Here is a 27,265-nt window from a genome sequence, read left to right on the forward strand (position 1 = left end):
AATATTGTTTCTATGTTATAGGTAAGGAATTGAAAGCTCAGAGAAGGTAGGCAAATTGGACATGTCACACAGCTGGTAATGATAAAGTCAGTACCTGAAACTAAGACTTCCCAAATCCTATACCAATGCTTATTTACTGTAATACCAGTGGATAAAATTGTTTTCTTTGATTGATTTTGTTATATATGCATTTTGGCATGTCAATCCATTACCATCCATTATGCCCAATGCACTTACCTTTAAAAAGAATCCATTCTACCATGTGTCCCAATATGATGCTAAGTATCATCAGGATTGCTTATCTTTCTCTGACCTCTCTTTTGAGTTTTCCAACTAGGAAAGATTCTGGGCAAAGAGAACCCAGAAAGCAATTTAAAGTGAAGTGAAAGTGAAAGTCACTCAGTTGTGTGTGACTCTTTGCGACCCCATGGACTATGCAGTCCATGGAATTCTCCAGGCCAGAATACTGGAGTGGGTAGCCTTTCCCTTCTCCAGGGGATCTTCCCAACCCAGGGATCAAACCCAGGTCTTCTACATTGCAGGCGGATTCTTTACCAGCTGAGCCAAAAGGGAAGCCCATGAATTCTGGAGTGGGTAGCCAGATCCCTTCTCCAGCGGATTTTCCTGACCCAGGGATCAAACCGGGGTCTCCTGCATTGTAGGCAGCTTCTTCACCAACTGAGCTATGAGGGAAGCCCAGTTTAGGAAAGAGTCAAAACCATGAATACCTTCACTGGGTTCACTGGAGATGGGTTTCACTAGGTTTTCTGAGGCTCTAAGGGACCTGTGAGAAAACAGTATCAAGGATTGGGAACTAAGACAGCTTCACAAAATGTTTTCTTCCTTCCTCCAAACTTTTACTAGACCCATGGTTCCCAACTCTAGTTGCATCTTAGAAATAACCAAGGAGCTTTCCAAAAACCCCAAAGCCTGAGCCTCCACCCAGACAACTTAAGTCAGAATATCTAGAGAGAGGAGGGGCCAGGATACAGGTAGTTTACAAAAGTTCACAGGTGTTCACAGTATGCAGGCAGGGTTTGAGAATGAGATCCCTGGGCTCAATGCCACATCTCAAGCACAATGATAAACTGGGGAACCAGAGTGGCTCTTAGAATAAGCACCCACCGCTGCTATGGAGAAGGGCAGAGACCTTCTAATAATGAAAAAATGGTGCTGTGCCTGGTCCAGTGGCAAAACTGGACCCCAGGTCAGAAGACAGCCAGATCCAGACTCCTCATATCAGTCTCGACAGCGAGTGCTGAAATAACACATGAAACGTTTTCTTCACTCGGGTTAAGCTCTTCATTTCCATATGTTGCCTAGTTGTTTCTAGACGTTAAGGATTAGCCTATTCCCAATTCTCATTGTGCCTTCTGTGATTATGCTGTTAATGTCACTAGGGCTTTGTTTATTAAGGTGCATAGTTCATTACCAAAAAAAAAAAAAAAAAGAGGAAATCATTCACAATTTATCTTTCAGAAAAGAATCTGGAAACATAAAATATAACAATTTTATCCCCATTTTATACATATCCTATTTTAACTCTCTGAAATCACTTTTAGACCTGGATTATTTTGTGTGTTAAAATCAAAATCAGTTTTAATTACAGACATTAAAAGTTAGAGAAACAAGCATAACAAGAAAAATAAATATAACAAGAAAAATAACTAACACTGGCTTTAGCAGTGTATTTCATTAAAACTACTATTCTCTCATTGCTGTAACTGCTGATATTCACAACAGAACTGAGATCACAGCATTTATTGACCTTTCTTTAATCTTAAAATAAGTGACCCATTACTTTTTGCACCAAAATTCATATATGGGAAATTTGCCCTTAATTTATATGACTTAAAATATTTGTGTAAAATCATTCTTTATGTATTTGCAGTATATTTCAGAAGATATAGTCTTTCTGCCACTATGCTGAATTTGTTCCCTCTGCCCTGATAAAAATACAAGTTATAGATTTAAGAATCTCCATAGCAATTCTTTAACTTTGTATCAACAGACAAAGAAGTCATTCTTGAAATACATCTGATGACATGATAGACTGGTAAAGTCAAATCTCTCCAGAAGCAAAAATTAACTATGATTACTTGATGTAAGACATCACTCAAACCAATCAAATGTTATTTTGGGAAATCATAAATTTATATCCAGCGTCAGTTTGTCACTCATTAAGTTCTTATAAGAATGATTAGGAAATTATCTTAATAAGTAAATGTTAGTCTTAATTCTTCTTAGTTTGATGGCTTAAAAATATAAGTTTATATCAACCCATTGAGTCTTGCTAAAAGTCTCTTTGTGCTTGAAGAGTTATTTATTCTAGTATTAATAAACTTTATCCAGGATTGACAAGGAAATTCCTACATTGCTCCATTCTGCAACAAATTTGCCTACCCCGTGTTAGGAAAATTATAATTAATAAATATTTACTGGGTACCTACTAGGTTCCAGGCACTGTGTGTGGTACTTGGAATATATGAAAATCTCATCATCTGAACGTGCTCCCATCCACAGAAACTCCAGGAGCAGATTGCAGTCTTGCCAAGGTGTCGTTTCAGTGACTGACATGGATCACCACCTCCAGCAGTCAACAATGACAGCAGGCAAAGCTGCTTAAAAGGGAGTTACTGATCCTGCAGCTGTATTTTGCTTGTCACTCTTTGAAAGATGCTTACTTTGAAGATCTTGATTATGTGGAATAGAGGAACAGAGAGGTTCCTATAAATTGAGGAACAGAGAGGTTTTAGAGTTCCAAGTAAATCACCTTGTTGGTAACTCAGAGATCACAGACGACAGACATATAGTGGGGAAAAGTACGAAAAGGATTCTATGAACTGGATGATAAAGGAGTCAATTTCTTCTCCAATAAACTTTTTAAAGTACTACTGCAAGAATAGAACAAGAGTGTCCTTTGTTGCCCAGAGGAAGAAAGATCTAATCAATGGATATTCTCCCTTGTTAAGGTATCACAATGATTAGTTTTAGTAACATCTAATTTTCAATGCAAAGTACGCACCCCTTAGATTTGCTTTTAATTTACTCCCAAAATAATTATCTCCATTACTCACTTTCATCTTAATTGAACCTAAGGCAAGAAAAAAAACACTTAAGAAATATCATTGATCATTTATCAACTCCCAAAAATGATAATAGCAAACTTTCTCAGATTGACTCTTAGGTTTTGTTCATCAGTATTATACAGAATGTTTGAATGAGGCTAGGGGTTTTATATCTGCAGTGATTTCCTCATTTTCCATTAAAATCATGTAAAAATGGTGATATAATTCAAATTTCATCCAATTTATTATGTTTTAAATATTTTCTACATGAAGACGATGAACAGGTATGATCAATGAAAATGTCTAAAATAGGACCATGGCTAACATCTCTTAATTTAGCCTAATCTACCTAAATTACAGTAAAACCTCATTTATTTGAACTTCATTAATTTTAAATGTGACAAATCTATATGGCATTTGGCTGAAGTTGACCTGTGAAGTTAGATCTAGAATAGAATACCAGTTTACCACTTACTACAAGAATTGGTTAAATTCTCTAAGCCTCCATTTACTTATCTGGAAAATGGGGACAGTCGCTCATTTATTTTCAATTTCTCTTTTCACTCATACTGTTAATACTCTATCCAGTCCTCAAACATCTTCTGCATAAAATAATACAAAGCCTTCTAGCTGAGCCTTCCGCTTTTATTCTTGCCCACCCAAACCCTCAAAATTACAGGCCATTATTTACACAGAGACCATAGTGACTTTTAAAATCTAAGTCAGAGGGCTGGAACCAGACCTGGGCTGCCCCCCACCTCTGAAGGTTGCGCAGCCAGCCATGCCAGGACGTGGTGCCAGCCAACAGTGGGTCAGCAGCCACTGTGAGTGGCAGGGCCTGGAAGCCAATGGAGCCAGGAACCAACCCTACCCGCCAGCAGCACACAGTAGTTGGCCCTGACATCACAGAGGTACCTACACAGTCCACATAAGGGCACCTCCTAGAGCATAAGATTGTGCTTCTGAGCCCCATAGAATGTCTGCAACATAAAGCCACATCTCCAACATCAGCAATTATAACTGATCTACCTAATACACAGAAACAAACAGACATTTAGGCCAAAATGAGGAGACAGAGAAATATGTTCCAAATGAAGGAACAAGACCAAATCTTTGAAGAACAACTAAACAAAGTAGAGATAAGCAACCTACCTAATAATGAGTTCAAGGTAATGACTACAAAGATGCTCAGTGAACTAATGACTACAAAGATGCTCAGTGAACAAGCATGTTCAGATGCTTGGATGCTAGAATCCTAGCATCCTAAAGATGCTAAGGACAAGAATGGATCACCACAGTGAGGAGTTTAACAAAGAGTTAGAAAATACAAAGAAGACTCAAATAGAGCTAAAGAATACTATAACTTAAATAAAAACTACACAAAATGAATCAACAGTAATTTAGGTGATGCAGAGGAATGGAAGAGTAAACTGGAAGACAGAGTAGTAGAAGTCACTCAAGCTGAACAGAAAAAAAAATTTTTTTTTAAATGAGGACAGTTTAAGAGACCTCGGAGAAAACATCAAATGCATTTGCTTATAGAGGGTCCCAGAAAGAGAGGAGAGAAGTGGGCATAAAACTTATTAGAAGAAACAAAGCCTGAAAATGTCCCTAACCTAAGAAAGGAAACAGACATCCAGCTTCAGGAAGCAGAGAGAGTCTAAAACAAGATGAACCCAAAGATATCTATACCAAGACACATTACAGCTAAAGTGGAAAAGAATAAAGATTAAGAAAGAAACTTATAAGCAGCAAGAGGAAATCAACTATTTATGAATGGGGGATTCCCATAAGTCCATCTGCTGACTTTTCAGCAGAAACTTTGAAGACCAGAGGGAGCAGTATTATATACTCAAAGTGAAGAAAGAAAAAATTCTGCAACCAAGAATAACCTACCCATTCAGATTTAAGGAGAGATAATGAGTTTTACAGATAGTGAATGAGTGAAGTCGCTCAGTCATGTCCAACTCTTTGTGATCCCATGGACTGTAGCCTGCCACGCTCCTCCGTCCATGAGATTTTCCAGGCAAGAACACTGGAGTGGGTTGCCATTGCCTTCTCCAGGGGATCTTCCTGACCCAGGGATTGAACCCGGGTTTCCCGCATTGTAGGCAGACGCTTTACCATCTGAGCCACCAGGGAAGTCAGATAAGCAAAAGCCAAAAGAGTTCAGCATTGGCTTTACAAGAAATGTCAAAAGGACTTCTCTAAATAGAAAAGAAGAAATACAACTAGAAATTTGAAAATTACAAAAGGAAAAATCTGACTGGTAAAGGCAAGCACAGAGTAGAGGAAGTAGGTCAACCACTTACACAGGGAAGTTTTCAGGGATACAAGCCTGCCTCAGGGGAAAAAAAACACTCAAACAAATGAACTAACTTTATAGGTAAAGGAACTAGAAAAAGAAGAAAACTGGAATTAGTAGAAGGAAATAAATAAAGATCAGAGCAAAAATAAATGAAAGAAAACTTAAGTAGAAAAGATTTTTGAAATTTAATTTTTGAAAAATTATAGTTAAACATTTTTACAGATTCACTAAGAAAGAAAGAGGACTCAAATAAATAAAATCAGAAAGAGAAGTTACAACTGACACCACAGAAACACAAAAGATCATTAAGAAATGACAACAAACAATAATATAGCCTAAAACATCTCCCAATGCTGAATCAGGAAGAAACAGAATATATGAACAGACCTAATACCAGTAATAAAATTGAATCAAAAATTAAAAAGAAAAGAACCCAACAAACAAAAGTCCAGGACCAGATGACTTCACAAGTGAACTCTATCAAACACTTAAAGAAAAGTTAATATCTATATTTCTCAAACTACTTCAAAAAATAAAACTGAAAAGGAAGTTTTCAAACCCATTCCATGAGACCAGCATCAACCTAATACCAAAACCAGAGACAGCTCAAAAAAAAATTAAAGACCAATAAAACTGATGAACATAGATGGAAAATCCTTTAACAAAATATAAGCAAATCAAATTTAACAATACATTAAAAGAATCATACACCAAAATCAAATAGGAGTAATTCCAGAGACACAAGGATGGTTCAATATCCACAAAACAATCAATGTGATACACCTTAACAAATTAATAAAAATTATATGATCATCTCAATAGATGCAAAAAAAACTTTTGACAAAATTCAACATTTATGATTAAAAATACTCAACAAAATGGGTGTAGAAGGAACATATCTCAAACTAATAAAAGCTGTATATGATAAGCCCAAGGCTAACAGTATAACATCATACAAAAAATTGATGCTTTTGAACTTTGGTGTTGGAGAAGACTATTCAGAGTTCCTTGGACTGCAAGGAGATCAAACCAGTCAATCCTGAAGGAAATCAGTCCTGAATATTCATTAGAAGGACTGATGTTGAAGCTGAAACTCCAATACTTTGTCCATCTGATACAAAGAACCAACTCATCGGAGAAGACCCTGATGCTTGGAAAGATTGAAGGCAGGGGAGAAGGGGATGACAGAGGAAGAGATGGTTGGATGGCATTACCAACTTGATGGACATGAGTTTCAGCAAGCTCTGGGAGTTGGTGATGGACAGGGAATCCTGGCAGGGAATGTTGCAGTCCATGGGGTTACAAAGAGTCAGACACGAATGAGTGACTGAACTGAACATCATACTCAGTGTTCATGGTGAAAAGCTGAAAGAATTTCTTCTAAGATCAATAACAAGGCATGAATGCCCACTTTCACTTTTTCCAACACATTATTGAAACTCAGCAATCATACAAGAAGAGACATAAAAGGAATCCAAATTGGAAAAGGAGAAGTAAAACCATCACTGATTACAGATTACATGATACTATACACAGAAAATCCAAAGGATGCCATCAAAAAACTATTAGAATAAATGAATTCCATAAAGTTATAGGATACAAAATTAATATACAGAAATCTATTGTGTTTCTATACAATGACAACAAGCTATCAGAAAGAGAAATTAAGAAAACAATTTCATTTACAATTACATTAAGAAGCAATAAAATAGGGCTTCCCTGGTGGTAGAGTGGATGGGAATCTGCCTGCTAATGCAGGAGACGTGGGTTTGATCCCTGGTCCAAGAAGATTCCACATGCCATGGAGCAACTAAGCCATTGTGCCACAACTACTGAGCCTGTGCTCTAGGGCCCACAAGCCACAACTACTGAGTCTGTGTGCTGCCAAACTACTGAAGCATGCATGCCTTCAAGCCTGCACATAGCGACTACTGATCTCACGTGCTGCAACTACTGAAGCCCCTGTGCCTACAGCCTGTACTCTGCAACAAGAGAAGCCACTGCCACGAGAAGTCCATGCACCACAACAAAGAGTAGCCCCCACTCTCCACAACTATAGAAAACCAGTGAGCAGCAATGAAGACCCAGGGCAACCAAAAATAAATTAGTATAAAATATCTAGGAATAAATCTAACCAAGGAGGTAAAATATGTGTACTCAGATAACTATAACACACTGAAGAAAGAAACAGAAGACAAACAAATGGAAAGATATATCATGCTCATGGACTGGAAGAATAATTATTGTTAAAGTGATTATACTACACAAGGCAATATCACAGTATCAATGGCATTTTTCAAAGTACTAGAACAAATAATGCTGCGATTTGTATGGAAACACAAAAGACCCCAAAGAGCTAAAACAATCTTGAGAAAGAGGAATAAAGGTGGAGATGTCACAAGCTCTGATTTCAAACTATACTTCAAAGCTACAGTAGCCAAGCAATCTAAGTGTCCTTAGACAGATATATGGATAAAGATGTGGTACACACAGACACACACATGCCTAGGCATATTACTCAGCCATTAACAAAAATGAACTCTTGGTACTTGCAACAGCATGGATGGATCTAGAAGATAAAATGAGTAAATAAGATAGGAAGATAAATACATGATATCACTTACATTTGAAACCTGAAACTCAAAACAAACAAAACAAAAACATACTCATAGATACTAAGAACAAATAGGTAGTTGCTATAAGAGATGGTGGTAAGGAAGTGGGCAAATTAGGCAAAGGGGACTAAAATGTACAAACCCCATATAAAGGAAACATATCTCAATATAACAATATCTATTTGTGACACACCCACAGCCAACATAACACTGAACAGTGAAAAACTAAAAACCTTCCTGCTAAAATCTGGAACAAGACAAGAATGCCCACTCTCATCACTTCTTTTCAACACAGTATTGGAAGTCCTAGCCACAGCAATCCAACAAGAAATAAAAAGTATCTAGATTGGAAAGAAAGAGGTGAAACTGTCATTATATGCAGAAGACATAATAATATATATAGAAGACCCTAAAGACTTCACACAAAAATATGGAGAAGGAAATGGCAACCCACTCCAGTATTCTTGCCTGGGAAATCCCATGGACAGAGGAGCCTGGCGGGCTAGTCCATGGGGTTGCAAAAGAGTCAGACATGACTTAGCAACTAAACGACAACAACAAGGAACTAAGATCCCACATGCCATGCAGCCAACAAGTAAAAACTAAAATAAAGATAAATAAATAGAGCCAAGATATTAAAAAAAAAAAAAAATACTAGAACTGAAAATTCAGCGAGGTAGCAGGATCCAAGATTAACATATAGAAACTGGTTGCATTTCTTTACACTAACAATGAAATATCAGAAATAACCCTCACAGACTTCAGACAATACTACAAAGTTACAGTAATCCAAACAGTGTGGTATTGGCACAAAAACAGATTTATGGATCAATGAAACCAAACAGAGATTCCAGAAATGAACCCACATACCTACAAATTAATCAGGCTTTAAAAAAGGCAGTAAGAGATGGCACTAGTGGTTTAAAAAAAAAAAAAAACCTGCCTGCCAATGCAGGAGACATAATAGATGCAGGTTCAATACCTAGGTCAGGAAGATCCCCTGGAAGAGGGCATGGCTTCCCACCCCATTATTCTTGCCTGGAGAATCCCCATAGACAGAGGAACCTGGCAGGCTGAAGTCCATAGGGTTGCATAGAGTCGGACATGACTGAAGCGACTTAGCATGCATACAATGGAGAAAAGACAGTCTTTCAAAAAGTGGTACTGGAAAAGTGGACAGCTGTACATAAATCAATGAAGTTAGTACACATCCTCAAACCATACACAAAAAATAAACTCAAAATGGCTTAAAGATTTAAATATAAGACATGACACGGAAACCTCTTAGAAGAGAACATAAGCAAAACATTCTCTGACATATGAAAACTATGTATCTGAAAACTAATGTTTTCTTAGGTCAGTCTACCAAGGCAATAGAAATAAAAGCAAAAATAAACAGAACATAATCAAATTTATAAGATTTTTCACAGCAAAGGAAATCATCAACAAAATGCAATGACAATTTATGGACTAGAAGAAAATGTTTGCAAATGATATGAGCAACAGGGGCTTAATTTTCAAAATATGTAAACAGCTCACAGAACTCAATAACAACAACAACAAAGGATCCAATCAAAAAAGAAGACCTACCAAAAGAAGACCTACTAAACAGACATTTCTCCGAAGAAGACATTCAGATGGCCAATAGGCAAATGAAAAGATGCTCAACATCACTAGTTATCAGAGAAATAGAAATCAAAACTGGAGTGAGGTGCTTTGTAATAAGTTATAAGGAGAAAAAACTCGAGAAAAGAGTAGATATAGAGAAATAGATTTGTATAACAATCACTTTGCTGTACACCTGAAACTAACACAACATTGTAAATCAACTACACGTCAATTTTTTTTTAATTTTTAAAAAGATGAACACTACAGTGAGGTACCACGCCACACTGGTCAGAATGGCCATCATTAAACGGTCAATAACAAATGCTGGAGAAGGTGTGGAAAAAGGGCACCTTCCTAAACTGTTGGTGGGAATGCAAACTGGTCCAGCCACTATGGAGAACAGTACAAAGTTTCCCCAAAAAGCTAGATATAGAGTTGCTGTATGATCCAAAAATCCCACACCTGTGCATATATCCAGACCAAACTAATTCAAAAGGGGGAGGAGAGATGGGGGAAAGATGGATTAAGAGTTTAGGATTAGCAGATGCAAACCATTATATATAGAATGCATAAACAATAAGGCCCTATTGCAGAGCACAAGGAACTATACTCAATATGTGATAAACCATAATGGAAAAGAATATGAAAAATATATAGTTACATGTACAGAACTTTATAACTAAACCACTTTGCTATACACCAGAAACTAACACAACACTGTAAATCAACTATACTTTAATAAGAAAATTATTTTAATAGCAAAAAAAGAAGTGCAAACCCTAGTTATATTAAAATATATACGAGGATATAATACAGCATAAGGAATATGGTCAATAATAGTGTAATAACTTTGTGTGAGGATAGACTGTTACTAGATTTACTGTAGTCATCATTTTTACGATGTATACAAGGGCAAATCATTATGTATTTAGTACATGTGAAACTATCATAATACTGTACATTAATTATATTTCAATTAAAAATTTTTACCTCAAAAAGTTTAGAGTAAAAAAGAAAAAAATCTAAGTCAGAAAATATCATTCTTCTGCTCAAATCTCTGTAATGAACTCCCACTTTACTCAGTTAAATCCAAAGTTCTTCTCATGGCTGGTAAGGCCTACATGAGCTCCCCATCAACCCTACTTCTCTAACCTCATCTCTGTTTTATTCCCAGATTTATTGACATATTATTGGCAAATGGAAACTGCACTACCTAAGGTGTACAGTGTGATGTTTTCAAATATATACACATTTTGAAATGATTACATTTTGAAATAACTAGTTAAACTCATCAAAATATCCATCACCTCAAACAATTATCTTTTTTCTTTGGTATACAAGAACACTTAAGATCTACTCATTATATATGTTTTGAAGTACACAATAATTTATTATTAACTGTAGTCACTAACTCTACATTAAGTCTCTAGAACTTATTCATATTATAACTCAAAGTTTGTGCCTTTTGACTAACATCTCGTTTGCTCTACTCCCAGCTCCTAGGTTTCGCTATTTTGCTCCATTTCTATGAGTTCACTTTCTTAGATTCTACATATAAGTGAGGTCATGAAGTATCTGTCTTTCTGTGTCTGCTTTATTTCACAGATCAATATTATCCAGGTTTATCCATATCATCACAAATGGCAGAATTTCCTTCTTTGTCAAGGTTGCATAATATTTCATTGTGTGTGTGTGTGTGTGTGTGTGTGACTTCAGTTCCATTATGATGGAAGATCCAAATTAAGATATCTCACCATTAATAGCTATGGTTAATTACACAATAGGTGACACAAAATTTTTACTAAATCAGTGTTCGTGCTATACACTTAAAAATTATCAGATCTGGGTGTGGTGATTTTAAAATATGGCCCCAAATTCTTTGCCATCTCTCATCTAGGGAGGGAGGGTCTACTTCTCCTCCACTTAAATCTGGGAAAGTTGTTGCTGCTTTAACTAATGGAGTACAGACTTGCAGGCTAGGTCAGTACATGTCATGCAGCTTCTACCTCATTCTCTGGGGATGCTCACTTCAGGAGTAAACCAAGTACTATGTAATATGTTTGACCACTCAGAAACCTCATGGTAAAGAGGCCATCTGTAGGTGCTCCAATAAACAGTCTCAGCTAAGCTCCCATCTGATGACCAGCATCAACCGGGAGCCATCTTGGATGTCAGCCTACAGGGATTCACGAGAAACTCCAAGTGAAAACTGTCCAATCAAGCCTTTCTTGAATTTCTGACGAACTTAAAGAATTGTTTTACAAGTTTGGAATCAATTCATTACAAAGCAACAGAAATTCATATATCAAGACATGTAAAAATTGAGTTTCTTATCACATGCCACTTCACACATTATTCTGACTCTTCTTTCCACGTGGTAAATCAACCCTGAATATTCATTGGAAGGACTGATGCTGAAGCTGAAGCTCCAATACTTGGCCACCTGATGCAAAGAACTGACTCATTGGGAAAAAAAAAAACCCTGATGCTGAGCAAGAGTGAGGGCAAGAGAAGAAGGGGGCAACAGAGGATGAGACGGTTGGATGGCATCACTGACTCAAGGGATGAGTTTTGAGTACACGCCAGGAGATAGTGAATGCCAGGGAAGCCTGGTGTGCCGCGCTCCGTGGGGTCACAAAAAGTCAGACATGAATGACCGACTGAAAAACAACAACAACGCCACTTCACATATTATTCTGACTCTTCTTTCCACATGGTAAGAAAATGATCCATGTTAAATGTAGTCAAATGTAAACACTGGCTTTGAATCATAAGAAGATAGAAAAATATTAAAACTGAAAGGTACTATTGATTTTGGTCTCCTGAAAATGCCACCCGTGAAGTCTGTGGCTTACCAGGAGAGTCTGAGTTACGGCAGGAGAAGTCCAACTACAGGCTGGCAGACCAAATTCAGCCCACCCCGTTTGTACAATATAAAATAAAATAAAGATGGTCCACAAAGTCTAAAGTAGTTATTATCTTGCCCTTTACTAAAAATAACTATCAACCCCTGAAGTTAGAAAACAGCAAAATTGAAATAGGAACATAAGTTCTTTGACTCATATACCAATACTCTTTTTTTCACTATGCTGCCTAGACAAGAATAAAATCTTACAGTAAGATCAGCTTATTTTAATAAGCATAATTTCGTGACTTTGTGAGTCTAATTCACATCACTTTTTGAAATTTTGTAAAGACTTTATTTTTGTTTTGGGGGTTGTTTAGTTTGGTTCTTTTGTTTTGCTTTTGGTTTTGTTTTCAAAGAGAGGAGAGTTAGCCACAGGAAGAAAAATATACATTATTTACATTTTTCTGTGATACTATCAGTAAAGGAAAAGAGAAAAAAACTGATATCTTAGATTAGAGGTTGGCAAACTTTTGCTCTAAGGGCCAAAAATGTTTTTCACTTTACAAACCATAAAGCATGTATCACAACTACTCAACCCTGCTGGTTAACTTGAAAGCAGCCATGGAGTGTTATTCGCTCTGTCATGTCTGACTCTCTACGACCCTATGAACTGTAGACTGCCAGGCTCCTCTGTCCCTGGGATTCTCCAGGCAAGAATACTGGAGTTGGGTTGCCATTTCCTTCTCCAGGGGATCTTTCCAACCCAGGAATCAAATCAGTTCTCCTGCACTATAGGCAGACTCTTTACCATCTGAGCTACCGGGGAAGCCCAAAGCAGCCACAGACAAGGCTTAAGTGACGGTGCGCACTGTATCCATTAACACGTAATTTACAAAAACAAGTGGTGGTCCAGAATTAGCCTGTAGTCCTAGTTTGTCAACCCCATCTCAAATAACCTGGGGACACACACACGTGTGGGAATGCAATGCTTAAGGTAAGAGTACAGTTACAAATTCTACACAGAGAAGAAGGGGAATGCCAGACATGAGGTTCACGTAATAATATTTTGCCTGTGTACTACATGTTTTGCTCACTATACTCTAACACTTAATAAATACTTAATATTCAGTTTGAGAATAATATTGAAAGAGTTGAATCAGTATTACTGAAACATCTCAAGTTAAAATTCAGTCTTTATTATTACCTCTTGAAAGCCTTACCTTTTTTACAGCTTATTTATTTCTTCAAGAAATAAAAGAAAGCCATTCTAGATTTCAACAGCCCACTAAAACAGCTACATGCCAGCCTGAGAACCCTAAAACAGTGTCTTTTATCACTTGGTTGCCAAACTTTCCTAAACACAGTTTTCTTAGACTGTGTGAGATTATTTTTTTCCTCTACTTTTCAAAATCTCTGAAGTTCCTGCAATATCCAAAAAAAAAAAAAGGCTTATTCTTCCCAGTTAGTAGAGGACATTCCACTTTCAAAGGGAGAGAATTTCTAAATCCCTCCACAGTGCTTTACACTATCATAAATTTCCTAGACATGCTGTCACCTACATAAAGGACCAGCACCACCTAAATGACAACCACTCTGGGGCAAAGTGGGTAGGGTGAAGAAGACAGTGACCCAGTTCCCACTGCACATAGCTAAAGGTGATACTAAAGACATTTGGAAAAGAAATCTGCTTTATCTCTCAACTTAAATGCCTAGTTGAACAAAAAATAAAATTTTTTCCAGCGCTAAAAGCAAGGAAGTGGATTTTCCAGAGATTCAAAAAGAAAGAAAATATTTCCTTTGTGCCTAAGATATACATAGATTCAAAAAGAATTTTTAAAAGGATTAAGTAAGCAACCAATCAATTAGACATTCATAGTGATGTTAATTATATAAATATATAATAATGGGTATACATAGTAATCATTATAAAAAGCAAAATAAAAACATTATAGTATTATTTTCAATCATTTCAATCTAAAGAAAAGGAAATTCTGAAGTGTTTGCTTTGAGAGCTCATAGAATTATCCACGTGTGAAAAATCCAAAATTGCTGTAAAGTGTAAAAATTATCCTTTCTTCCACCTACAGGTAAGTCAAAATTGCTATGCACATTTTCTTCAAACTTTTTGAAGAGGAATTATCCAGAAAGGAAAATGTCTGAAGCTATACAATAGGAACTTCAGAAGAGAAGGAAACTGTTTTCAGTGCCTTACTTCTACAGCACAAAAGCAAAATAAACCACCCTCATGTATATACACGCACACACACTAGTGTATGTTTACTGATTCAACACATTTTTACTGAATGCCATGTAAATTAATTGGCATATGATGTGTGTGTATGCACATGTATGTACCATGTGAATGTAACCCTGTGTGTTAATGTGTCTGCAAGAGCAAAGTCAAGGACAAGGTCTAAGGGTGAGGAGGATATAGAGAGGTAAGGTGACATCCAACCACCTAAAGGCGCCTGAAATCATCCTCTGAAGCAGGCTATGTGCACACAAATGCTATAAAGGTTGATGTTAGAGATCATAATGGGAATGTAGATGAGCAAAGAGTGATATGAAATGTATCTTTTAGGAGGATAGGAAATGTCAACAATGGGTAAAGATGGAGAGAACATGCTCTTGGGACAGGACATGGAAGGAATGGAAGAAAAGATGAGCTGTGCTTCCATGATTAATGAAAAACAGTTACTGAAACTGGGAATTCTCTACAACTTTCAAAAAATGAAATTATTTTTAAATATTTCTGAAGTCGCATGGAAGGTTGCTTAAGTTTGTGGGGTTTTTGACTGCAATTTGCAATGGTGAAAATCACTGTTTTTACTTCTAAAGTAAGAGAATGGAACAGAATAAAATCCAACATGGCAGAATACTAAGCAGTAATTTCTGCAGAGATGAAAACTAAGTCATCATAAAAGTCAGATTCTAGATTTTCAAACTAACAGCAATCCAGTTTTTAATTCAGATTTAGACATATGATGCAAACATATCAGAAGTTATTAATTCATGAGAGAAGTTAAGTAGGAAAAAACCTCTTGGCCCTAAAAATCAAGAAAAAAACAGTTCATTTTTTGAAGTGGCAAGAATGGTATCTTACAAAATGCAGAAGGAAAAACGGAAATCAGAGTATAATCTGGTATCTCCCAGGCGACCAATATTCCTCTTAAGAGAAAATGGCCCACTGTGAAGCTGAGGAGCCAAGAAGACCGACTATTTAAGACTCAAAAGTCTCCTTAAGGGACAGAGCATTGAAAAGAAGTAGAACTTGTCAGTCTAGAAAAGTATTCAGCAGAAGATTTCAAAGGCTTGAAAACAATCAATTTACCACTTTAACTCCAAGCTTCCCTGGAGCAACCGACTTCAAAGCCCAAGATCTCTGTATCCTGTCCTCTAGAAAGAGCGCCAGATCAAGTCTGCTCATCTGACTGACCTTCATTCCCACTTAGACCAGTCCAGGACCTCATGGAAACAGCCAGATAAGACTACCTTCTGGGTGCAGAGGAGTTCAGGACATGTCACCCCAAAATATGCTGCTTTGGTATATTATTTTGTGCTGAAGCCTCACAGAGGCTGTCTCTGAACTCCCCTCATCTGCCTAAAGACAGATCCTCCAAAATAATTCAGTTTTCATAAATCTCACCCCTCACTACAGGAATTTCATCAACCAGAGAAGATGGATTCATCACAGGAGAGGAGACTAGAAGTCCACCCCACCCCCTGACAAACTTTGTCACAAACCGTTACACCTCCCATCTCTTCTTCTAAGAGCCCTATAGCTTTCCCCAAAATCATTTACTTTCCCCTAAGTAGCCTACACTCTCATTCCCTTCACCTATTAAGACAGTATGTTGTTGTTTAGCCGCTGGTCGTGTCTACTCTTTGCAACCCCATGGACTGCAGCACACCAGACCTCCCTGTCTCTCACCATCTCCTGAAGTCTGCCCAGGTTCATGTCCATTGCATCAGTGATGCCTTCCAGCCATCTCATCCTCTAATACCCTCTTCTCTTTCTGCCATCAATCTTTCCAACAAATCTGGGACTGTTGGACTTCCCTGCTGGTCCACTGGTTAAGAATCTGCCTGCCAGCGCAGGGGCCACTAGTTCGATCCTTGGTTCAGGAGGATCCCACATGCTATAGGGCAACTAAGCCCATGTGCCACAAGTACTGAGCCTGTGCTCTAGAGCCCACATGGCACAACTACTGAAGCCTGCACGTCTACAGCCCCTGGTCTGCAGCGAGAGAAGCCCCCGCAATGAGAAGCCTGCATCCCACAATTAGAGTAACCCCCACTGGCGGCAACAAGAGAAAGCCCTATCTATGCACAGCATAAATACATAAAGAAGGCCCAGCACAGCCGTAAATACATAAATAAATAAAACAGCAACAGCAGAGGAAAAGTCTTTCCTCCCCTATAAATCGTCTCTTCCCAGCACCACTAGCAGGCTGCAGGCTGCCCAAGACAGGTGCGTCAGAAGGAAACTTTTTCAATTTTTTTAAAGGGAAGAAAATAACCTTTACTCTTTTGAGCAGGATGATCATTTCCTGGTAGGTAATATTGTAATAGCACTTTTGTTAAATAGTAAGCATCTCAGCGGGTTTCCCTGGTGGCTCAGTGGTAAAGAATCCACCTGCGAAGGCAGGAGACGAAAGTTGGATCCCTGGGTTGGGAAGATCCCCTGGAGTAAGAAATGTCCACCCCTTCCAGTATTCTTGCCTGGAAAATCCCAAGGACAGAGGAGCCTGGCGGGCTAGAGTCCACCGGGTCGCAAAAGAGACAGACGTGACTTGGCAACTGAACAGCAACAGCAACCATCTCAATATCACATTCATTTTAACAAGCCTTTGGGAGAAAATAATAATAATAGTGGCACATAAGGATTTGTTCCAGGATGTGAATGCTTTTCCAACACCAAAGTGAGTGTGGCTCTCCTGGCCCTGTGCAGTGTGACCCAGAAGCCATGCCCCAGCCGCTAGTGTTTTCCTTCCCCCAGTTCAGTGAGTGCTGGGAGTTTGGTCCTTGCCTCTCCCAGGCCTAGATTCACCTTCCCTACCAGAGGTTGCTGATAGCAACAGCCACCCTGCTCAGCCATCACAACTAGTCCCACAGCCAAGTTGGCTGAAACTTCCCAGCAGCACATCCAACATGGCTAACAAGAACCTTTGTTCCCAATACACTTGATCATCAAAGTAGCATTGCATTCCCTCCCCTGCCCCCACTGCCCCACCCTAGAGAAGTTCAGTTTTGTTTCCATTTCAAGTAGTTTAATGTGTGGTAATCGGAGGGAGACACAAATTTTGAACTTGAGCTTTATGTTGTGACTAACATTAACTTAAATACCCTCCATCAAGGAGTAGGACTATTCTGCCAAACTGCCTTAAAAACCCACCACGATTTTTTTTGTTGTTTCAGAAACCCACAGTGCAATCTGCAATGCATTATACATTTTGAGCAGAGACTCTTATCTATACTTTCTTGTGCATTCCCAAACCCCTTAAAATATTGATCAGACACAGAGCCCACATTCCAAGACCAGTGCCACAATTTTGCTGCAAGCTAAAGGAGAAAAGATTGAAAGTAACAGATGTTTGCGTTGCCTAGTCTAGTTATTTTCATGACTTCATCAACAAATGCAAAGTTTTAAATTAGAAATGTACTATAGTTCTATTGTTCCCTATGGAAATTTCTAACTAAAACCAGTCTAAGAAATCATTTTCAAACAAAATTCTGCCTTTGGTTTAAAGAGGGAAAAAAAAACCTCTTAGAAGGGAAGAAAGTTCAGTCTGATGAGCAGCTCCCTTGCCACTCCAGCCAGCACCACATTGGGCAACAGGATTCGATGGGTGGTAACTGCTCTGTCAGGCTCTTGCAGACTTGGTGACTCCATGGGGCATGCTCCTGGGTTCCTGCTGGGCTCCTGCTGTCCAAAAAGGAAGCTAGGGAGAATGCTCGCAGCCACTCTACGGCAAGAATGTCTTGTGGATCTGGTCCCACCATGCTTGGGACAGCTCCACATGAGGTATCCCGACTCACTTCAAAGGCAGGAGGGCTTTAGAAGCCCCTCCAGAAGGCTTGTCTGCGTCAGTTCAGCCATCCATACTGGGCATCCCCCACTAGGTTTTGCATGCCCGGGAAGGAAAGTTATTAGCTCCCTCCTGGACTCAAAGGAAGAGGGAGCAGAGTCCATTGTTCACTCTCAAATCTGCATCATTAGTGGTTGTGGCTTCACATATTAGCCAGCTTCAAAGGGACAGCAACACAGGGCTTAAATTATACAGGATTTCAGAAGAGCTCAGAGGTCCAACTGAGCCAATATTACTTGAATGTAAATTTATAGGCGGAAATCAGTATCTTGTTGTTTTTGTTCCTAAAATCCTTTTATCCCAAGTCTTGCATCCAAGCACTCTCGACTGCTCTAACCCACTACAATCCCTTCATTCTCTGAACTCTAAAAAATACATCCAGTATCTGCTGCCAACTGAGCACTTTATTATATACCCACCTGTATTAGCATTTTTAACACTGCTCACCCAGTTGATTTTGAGTGTCTTAAGGGCAGATGGAATGGCTTACAGTTACTTCCAGGACCGATCGTGGGGATAATGGGGATGAGGGATCCAAGAGAACCATTTGGCATAAGCTTCATATTCAAAATAAGACTCCAATTTAGATTTTTGATATCTCCAAATGAAATTATACCTAAACTTTCATAGACGTACTGGCAAGAGTTTTGAAAAGAAGCATTTCATCCAACAACTTTAAATTCATCACAGTTTCTATGATCCTTTTTGGCATTACTTTATTTTTTAATAAAGTAAAAAATAGGAGCCTCCAAAAAAGAGAAGAGGCGTGGTTTACCTCAGATTTTCTATATCATGTTACAAAAGATATGCTCATGAGGAAAATACTCCCTAATGGTCAACGGATATTTTTGTAAGTGGAAGGAAGATGTATAAAACTGGCATGGACTTCCCACACAACCAGAAGTCAGAGGCCCTGCTACCGCTACTGCTAAGTCACTTCAGTCGTGTCCAACTCTGTGCGACCCCATAGACGGCAGCCCACCAGGCTCTCCCATCCCTGGGATTCTCCAGGCAAGAACACTGGAGTGGGTTGCCATTTCCTTCTCCAGTGCCTGAAAGTGAAGTCGCTCAGTCGTGTCCGACTCTCAGAGACCCCATGGACTGCAGCCTACCAGGCTTCTCCGTCCATGGGATTTTCCAGACAAGAGTACTGGAGTGGGTTGCCATTGCCTTCTCCGAGGCCCTAGGGCCACTGAAAAGGACCCCAGCTGGACTGGCTAGCTCCCACCACCACAGCAACTGTGTTTCAGGTCCTTCCTCCTTCCGTGTGAAGCAATAACATGAGTATCACAAGGAGAATACTCTCTTCTTTTGATAATGAGTACCCTTTAAGATGCTTTTGAACTGTAGTGTTGGAGAAGACTCTTGAGAGTCCCTTGGACTGCAAGGAGATCCAACCAGTCCATCCTAAAGGAGATCAGTCCTGGGTGTTCATTGGAAGCACTGATGTTGAAGCTGAAGCTCCAATACTTTGGCCACCTGATGTGAAGGGCTGACTCATTGGAAAAGACTCTGATGCTGGGAAAGATTAAAGGCAGGAGGAAAAGGGCATGACAGGATGAGATGGTTGGATGGCATCACCAACTCAATGGAGATGAGTTTGAGTAAACTCCGGGAGTTGGTGATGGACAGGGAGGCCTGGCATGCTGCGGTCCATGGGGTCGTAAAGAGTAGGATACAACTGAGCGACTGAACTGAACTGAACCCTTTAAGAACTTAAGAAATAAGGTGGTCTTTTGATACTTAAACTAGTAAAACCCAGAGACAATCGCTATATTTAACCTGTTTAGAGAGACAACCATGTAGGAAACTATCATGTACAACCAAAGGGTTCAAAATACCCCATGATTTCATCCAAGGTCGTTTCTGAAAGTGATGTCAGGAAAGCAGGACTAGAATGTGACTGTATTGTCGTCTAAAGTCCCAGATACTCTTTGGAGAAAGATATTGTGAAGCAGAGTGTGTGAACAGTAAAGTGAAACACAACTTAGCCCTGAATATATTGTGTGAGTTCACTTTGCGAAGAGGCTCCAGAGCAGCTGGTCACCTTATGGTGACACCTCCAAAACTGTCCTTATCTCCCAGGCACCTCCTTCAGCCCCGTTCTTGATTTTAGCTGATGTGGTCATCATTAGCCCTGTCCACCAAATTTTTCTGCTGCTTTCTAGAACTCTGTGGAATGGCATTGCCTCATTCTTCGTTGCAGTTGGGTATGCCCCTATAACTTGGGGCTGGGGAAATGTGATTGATTTAAGAGCCAGGAAATGATTCACCGCATGTCTCTTGTCCTGCCTTGACCAGCCTGGGATCACAAAAGCACAGAGATGGAGCTGCCTTCTCCCTGGGCCCTGAATTAAGAACAAGCAGAACTCCCCAGCTGACCGTGGGGGCTATATTCCATGAGGAAAACTAAGCCTTTATTATTTTAAGCCATTGAAACCTTGGGATTATTTGTTGGCATAGTGTAAGTGACCCTATTCTGACTAATAAGAGCAGATATTAGTTCACAAATGCTTAATCTCCTACCCCCTTAACTGAAGTACTTTTGGGGTTACACTGTTATATTCCCAGAGATTGTAGAAGCCACAGGATAAGAAAGATCCATATTATAACAGCGTCCACTAGACTCATTAATTTTAAGTGCTTTTTTTTAATACTTGAAAGTTGCTAAGAGAGTAGCTCTTACATATTCTCACCATGAAAAAGAAATGGTAATTATGTGACATGACAGAGGTGTTAACTAACGCTAAGGTGGTAATAATTTTTCAATATAAGTGTATCAAATCAACACATTGTTTATCTTAAGCTGACTGTTTTATGTCAATTATATTCCAATAAAGCTGGAAAAAATAAAGTAATCTCCTGGAAAAAAGTAAAATGTTATTTTTCATTAAGATAAAAACGTAAATGAGATAAAAAATGCCATAAATTTTTAACATACAATAGAAAACAATGAATTTTGGATGCATAGATTCAGAAAATGAAACAAAGTACTTAGACCAGAAGAGGGACTTTTGAGAGGAGTAGCCTCAGTGAACAGAAGAGGAAACGGAGGTGCAGAGAATCTATGTGGCTCACCCAGTGGCATTTAGTGTAGTCCAGGTTCACTTATTCTAATTCCAAAACTCTTCTGCCACCTTCAGCAACACACGGGGAGAGACATCTCCTCATGTCAGAACCAGAAATCTTCACTACCAACATTTGAGGGTCATTCCTTAGGTTGTTGGCAGTGCAGCGGCTGACCCCAAGATCAAACCATCAAACGTTCACTGCAAGATATGTCTACCAAATACTCTGCTTGCCTTCCTTTCCCAACTCCTCATCTTATTCAGGTGGAAAGATTTTTTAAAAAAATAAAGATTTCCCTCCCCCTACCTCTACATGCGGCCACAATTTTCCAGCTTTTGATTTTTATAATTTAATCAGTTATCACCACTTTGAACTCATGAAAATATACTGAGCTTTTATTTTTAATGTACCTCAGAGAAGGTTCTTCAGTGGTAAACAATCTCTTTTAATGGATGTCTTTGGAACAAGGCAGAGTTTAGATAATGGTAATGTTTGCAAGTAACATTTATGTTTTCTTTTTTAAGTTGAAACTTCAGTTGTTTTTCTTCAGACTCTTTTGGAATTCTATGAACCCAAGTGGAAGAGGAATAGCCTCAATAAATAGAAGAAAACGACTTAAAAATCATCATCCACCCTTAGTCCCAGTCTTTCCGAGCTAACAATACATGTGTAAGGTGATTTGATCTGAAATGCTAGAAGCAACCTAGCCGACATGCTTTGTACCTATAAAATCAGCCTATGACAATTTAAGATCAATAGCTTGTAAATCAATATTCAAGCTGTGGCCCATTCCTACTACAGACCTTACTGCATGCTTAGCACTGCGAGATGTTCTTCACCTTGTAAACTCCATGCCATGCAATGTTCATGAGCACTGAAGCACATCAATGCTTACTCATTTTTATGCACATCACTCACAAAAAAAGGAATTTCTTTTGATTTTTCACAACTCCCTGCTTACTTCCGGAGAGCAAATCTCTCACAAATGAACTTTTGTTGTCCTGTTATACTCTCAGTAAATGGATTTTTTCCTGTGATGCTTTATAGATGAGACTTGTTTCCAGAACAGTGGGCACCACCCCCAAGTCAGATTTTAGTGATTCTATTGTCATTACAGCTGCAGAAGTCATGAAGAAATTTCCAAGTTTCTAAATGCCACAGGATGGACTCCATCCTATCCGTCCAAATTGTCAAAATCTTGCCAAAATTTTCTCTGCCAGGATCACCTCCCAGCAGCATTTCACTTCAAAGCTTTCACTCGGACTGTTTCGATATGTAGACACATATACCACGTCTATGTTGCACAAACTTTTCTCTCTGCCAATAAAAATTCCTGCTCAACCTTTGAAGCCTAATCCAAATTCCAAAGCCTCCTACAGCACTTTCTACGTGAGATTTACCTTCAACAATAATCCAGTTCTGTGAATTCTGAATTGCTGTGCTTTCCATACATTCGGAAGTTCAGGCATATTCTGTTCTGCAACGTCGTGTAGCCGCTACATTGCATATGTCTTGGTTCTATGATTTGATCCAAAGGTGGAGAGGAGGAAATATTTTAAAGCCAGAAAATGTTATATATCAGGAAAAGCCTAAATGGTGAGTAAGATCTTCATATACATCCTAATTCCTAGATCATTGGGTCTTATCAATTTCTAGGTCTAATACTCAATGATCCAAAGAGGTAAACAAAACTTCACCTCTACCTACATACCACAATAGTCTCTCCCAAAAGTTGTTTGCCCTTTGGAGTCATCCTAAAATGAAGGTCAAAACTCAGATGACCTCGATGGGTCATTCTAGTAAACAGGCCCGTTTTCACCAGTGAGGCGAAAACATCCAATAAAGCAAGGTGGTAGAAATTTGACAATGCAGCAGACAATAGACATGTGTCAGACGTAACCAGAGGAAATCAGCAGCTGGCCACTGTCAGCTGCAGGCACTGCCCTCATTCCCTCCAGGGACACTCCACCTCTGGAACAGCCTGCATCACAAAGGTGGCCACAGAGCACAGGTGTCCTTGACACAGCCAAGAGATCCAAACTTGAAAAGGCATGTACCTATGTCATATAAGCAAGTTTCTCACTATAAATAAATGTAAAGACAGAAGCAATCTCTGTTACTTTTGGAAGTAACAAAAGATATAGTTCTATACATATTTCAGTGCTTTGGCTGTGTGGTTGGTTTAGCAGAGAAAGGGGACTTTTCAGTGTTTTTTCTGCACCAGCCAGTGATCCTGTTGATGGTAAAGCAAGTTAGTTTTCAAGCAAAACAGAGATAGATGGCTGCATGCGTGCACATGTACACACGCACGGACACACACACACACTCATACACCATCTTCCTTGGACTTGACTTTTTAGGTTAGCATTAGTTAAAGTGCACTGCAGGAGGCCATCCATATAGAAGTAAAATGCTATCTTAAAAGCTGCCTTCAGTTTGTTCCTGTTGTTCCAGGGCAGCAGTTCTCAACCAGCAGTGATGCAGCCCGCAGGGGGCATTTGGCAAAGTGTGGAGACACTCTGGGATGTTATGAATGGGTGGTTGTGCTCCAGGCATGCTGCTAAACACACAACAATGTACAGGACAGTCTCCCACAACAAAGACGTACTAGGTCCAAAATGTCAACAGCATCAAGTTAAAGAAATTTCTGTTCTGGGGTAAAAGCAATATATAATCTTATGTAAAGAGTGCTTTTTTTTTTATTTTGGAGTAGGGGGGAATTACTTTAATGATTCTTTGTTTTGTGCAAAAGAAAAGGCAGTCTTATTCTGAAATAGGGAATTTCAGACTCTAAGGCCTAATGATGGCTTTGTGAACAGCATTTCTGTGGAAACCAGTATGGTGCTAACCTCCTTTTAAATTCCTTGGCCAAGGTGAGAAATTTTAACTGCCTAGGACCCCTGGGGCTTTCCTGGGACAGATCCCTCCCACATTATCTTCTACTTTAGCTCCTCTCTGAAATACCTAGATAATAGTATCTGATGCACATTTCCTGAGTTGTTTTACAGATACGAAAACCCTTACCAAAGGGAAGATGTTAATTATTTGATGACCATGAGCACATAAGACACCAGGCCTACTGGAGCCCAAGGACTGATAATGTTAATCCCTCTGACATTGCCCTGTTACTTCACCATCCACCAATCAGGAAATTGTTCATGAGTTGATCACAAATCCTAAGATCCCTCTCCCTCACCTGGCCTTGAAAATACTCTCCTGAAACCCAACTGGGAGTTTGTATTTTTCAGCACTAGCTGCCTAGACTCCTTGTCTGGTGTCTTACATAAATGCTGGCACTTTCCTTCACCACAGCCAGGTGTCAGTAGAATGGCTTCACCGGGCATCGGCAAGTGGACTCAAGTTTCATTCAGTAACAAAAAGAGGAAGGAGGTAGGGACAAATGGCCCAGATTTCCAGGAAGAACTGATTTGAGGGGATCCCTTCCAAGGGAGATAAAATGACTCCCAACAGCATTACAGGAGGCAAGGCACTAAGAAAAATCAGTCAAAAGGATGTTCCCTGTAATGAGCATGGCAGATGGCACCTAGGATTGATGAGACTTGAACAGTGGTAAGCTCCCCTTTTTTCACATTGTTATTCTCTTATCACACTCTTGAGCCTTCAGAATAAATTTTTTCACGTGTTTGTGGTGTTCAGGGCGTAATGACTATCCAGTCAAGGATTTAATTAGGGCAAGTGTAGGTAAAAGTGAGAAGAAAGCCAGGGGAAACTAGAAGAATAGTGAGATTCACACACAAGCCAAACCCTGAGTGAGGCAAAATGAGAAACAAAAGGTCGAAGCCCCCTGGACCATTCAGCAGCCTGGGAGAGGTTCGGCAACGCAGTGGGGAAGTCCAGGAATCAAAGACGGCTGTCAGGGGAGTCGCGTGTCACCCAGGAGGAATCTGCCTTAGTACCTTGCCTGGCTTGGTTCCTGTCTGGGAAGTGTGGCTTGAGTGCAAATGTGGGGATAGATGTCAGCCTGCAGCATCTGGGCAAGTCTGGTCAATTACAATGCTTGTACCTGGAGATCAACTATGTGCATTCTCACGGCAATCTCACGAATATGACCCTAACCAGCGATCGGACTGGTCAGAGTAACTGTCTCCTGCACACATACCCTCAACCCTATCATCTGTTCAAAAGGTTCCTTTCAGCCACTTGCAACTGATGCTTTAGTTATTGATAAACATCTCAACAGTAAATAGTTTCCAACAACCAAGAGTAAGAAAAAAGAAAAGGAAAGGCCAAAGCTTCCATATCTCTGGAAACCCTTCACCTATGTGATAGATTCACCTAGGTCTGACCGATGGCTGTGCAGTTCAGAACTTCAGCTCAGGGTGCCTTAGTAACTCACCTACCGCTGTCATACTATGACTGGCAGCTCCCTTTCCAGACTTGAAACTGCTCCATTAGAGAACCATCATTACCCACTATAGAACTTCTAAGAGAAAATTGAGTTGAATAAATTATTAGCAATTTCATAATAAACTTCAACTCATCTTCCATACATTTTCCTCAAAGTGCCAGGGTAATTTATATATTAAACATTTAGATAGTACCATCCTTCCTTGTCAAGTCTCCCTTGTGAGAGATTGTTAAGTAAAGAGCAGACCATTATATTCCAGGAGAGTTTAAGTTCAGAAAGGCCTCAAGGCAGACCATGAGCTAGAAGACTTCTCAAAGGCCAGCCAGCAATGTGAGTTTATGATTTTGTGATATCAGATGGAGAACCTGATAGCACATTGAGAAACTCTTCCCACAACAGAAAAGGAAGTCAGAGGAAAAACCACCCTTAGGGAATGCCTTGCTTCTTGGGTTATCTCCACATACATGGAATATATTTTTGAATCACAATCATGTTGTGCCTTTATTCAGAACTTCTTTTGGAATAAGTGGTCATTAGAAGACAGTATTTGTTTGCATCTGCGAACATTCTGAAAATAGCATACAGAAGGACATGTGAGCCTTAGAAGATTTAAGAATGTTGGTTTTGGACAGAATTTCAAGCATGACCAGCACGTATATTTCTAGTAACAGTGTGGACTGACATTCATTTTCCCCCTTGTAACTTACACAGTGTGTTCACACTTGCCAGCCCAAAACTGAAGAAATATTTGATATAATGATTTCAGACAAAGGTACAGTCAAAGTTGGCCTAAAACACTGGGGATGTCAAAAATGTTCCTCAGGGTGTTCTTCACTCAAATACGTATGATTTTTGGTTGCTCTGATGTTAAAATTACAGCACATATTGTTTCCATCTTCTTCTGTTTGGCCAGGGCTAGAACACAAAAATATTATTAACTTCATAGAGTGCACACACATACATACACATGCTCATGCACACTACACACAAAAGCTCAGCTTGTCAACAGCTTTGGCGTAGTAACATACAAATGATAATTAGAAACATGTGTCCCCACCAAAGAGGCACAGAAAACTAAAAGGTCATCTTTTTCCAAATGACCTAATTAGAAAAGCCTGGAGTGCTGGCTACAGTATAATGGTTTTACACAGCTTTTAACTCAGACTTCCTGTTTTAAAACAGTGCAATTTACTGCTCCTGTAGCAAATATGAATTGTCACTTAATGCCAACAGATTTAAGCCTCACAACACCACCTGCCTCCAGCAATCTCCTCATTGTTCGACCCATCAG

General features: G+C 39.3%; 1 long non-coding RNA gene across 1 annotated transcript in view; it reads right to left on the reverse strand.

The window, feature by feature from the left end:
* Window positions 1-27,265, reverse strand: part of LOC145511511 (uncharacterized) — a 533,216-nt gene that overhangs the window by 426,529 nt on the left and 79,422 nt on the right. Inside the window, exon 11 of the long non-coding RNA XR_014057910.1 lies at window positions 2,451-2,727. This is a non-coding gene — a long non-coding RNA (uncharacterized LOC145511511). The remainder of the gene's footprint in view (window positions 1-2,450; window positions 2,728-27,265) is intronic.

The sequence above is a fragment of the Giraffa tippelskirchi genome, chromosome 6 (genome assembly GCF_054371585.1).
Source record: "Giraffa tippelskirchi isolate mGirTip1 chromosome 6, T2T-mGirTip1v1.2.pri, whole genome shotgun sequence".
NCBI lineage: Eukaryota > Metazoa > Chordata > Mammalia > Artiodactyla > Giraffidae > Giraffa > Giraffa tippelskirchi.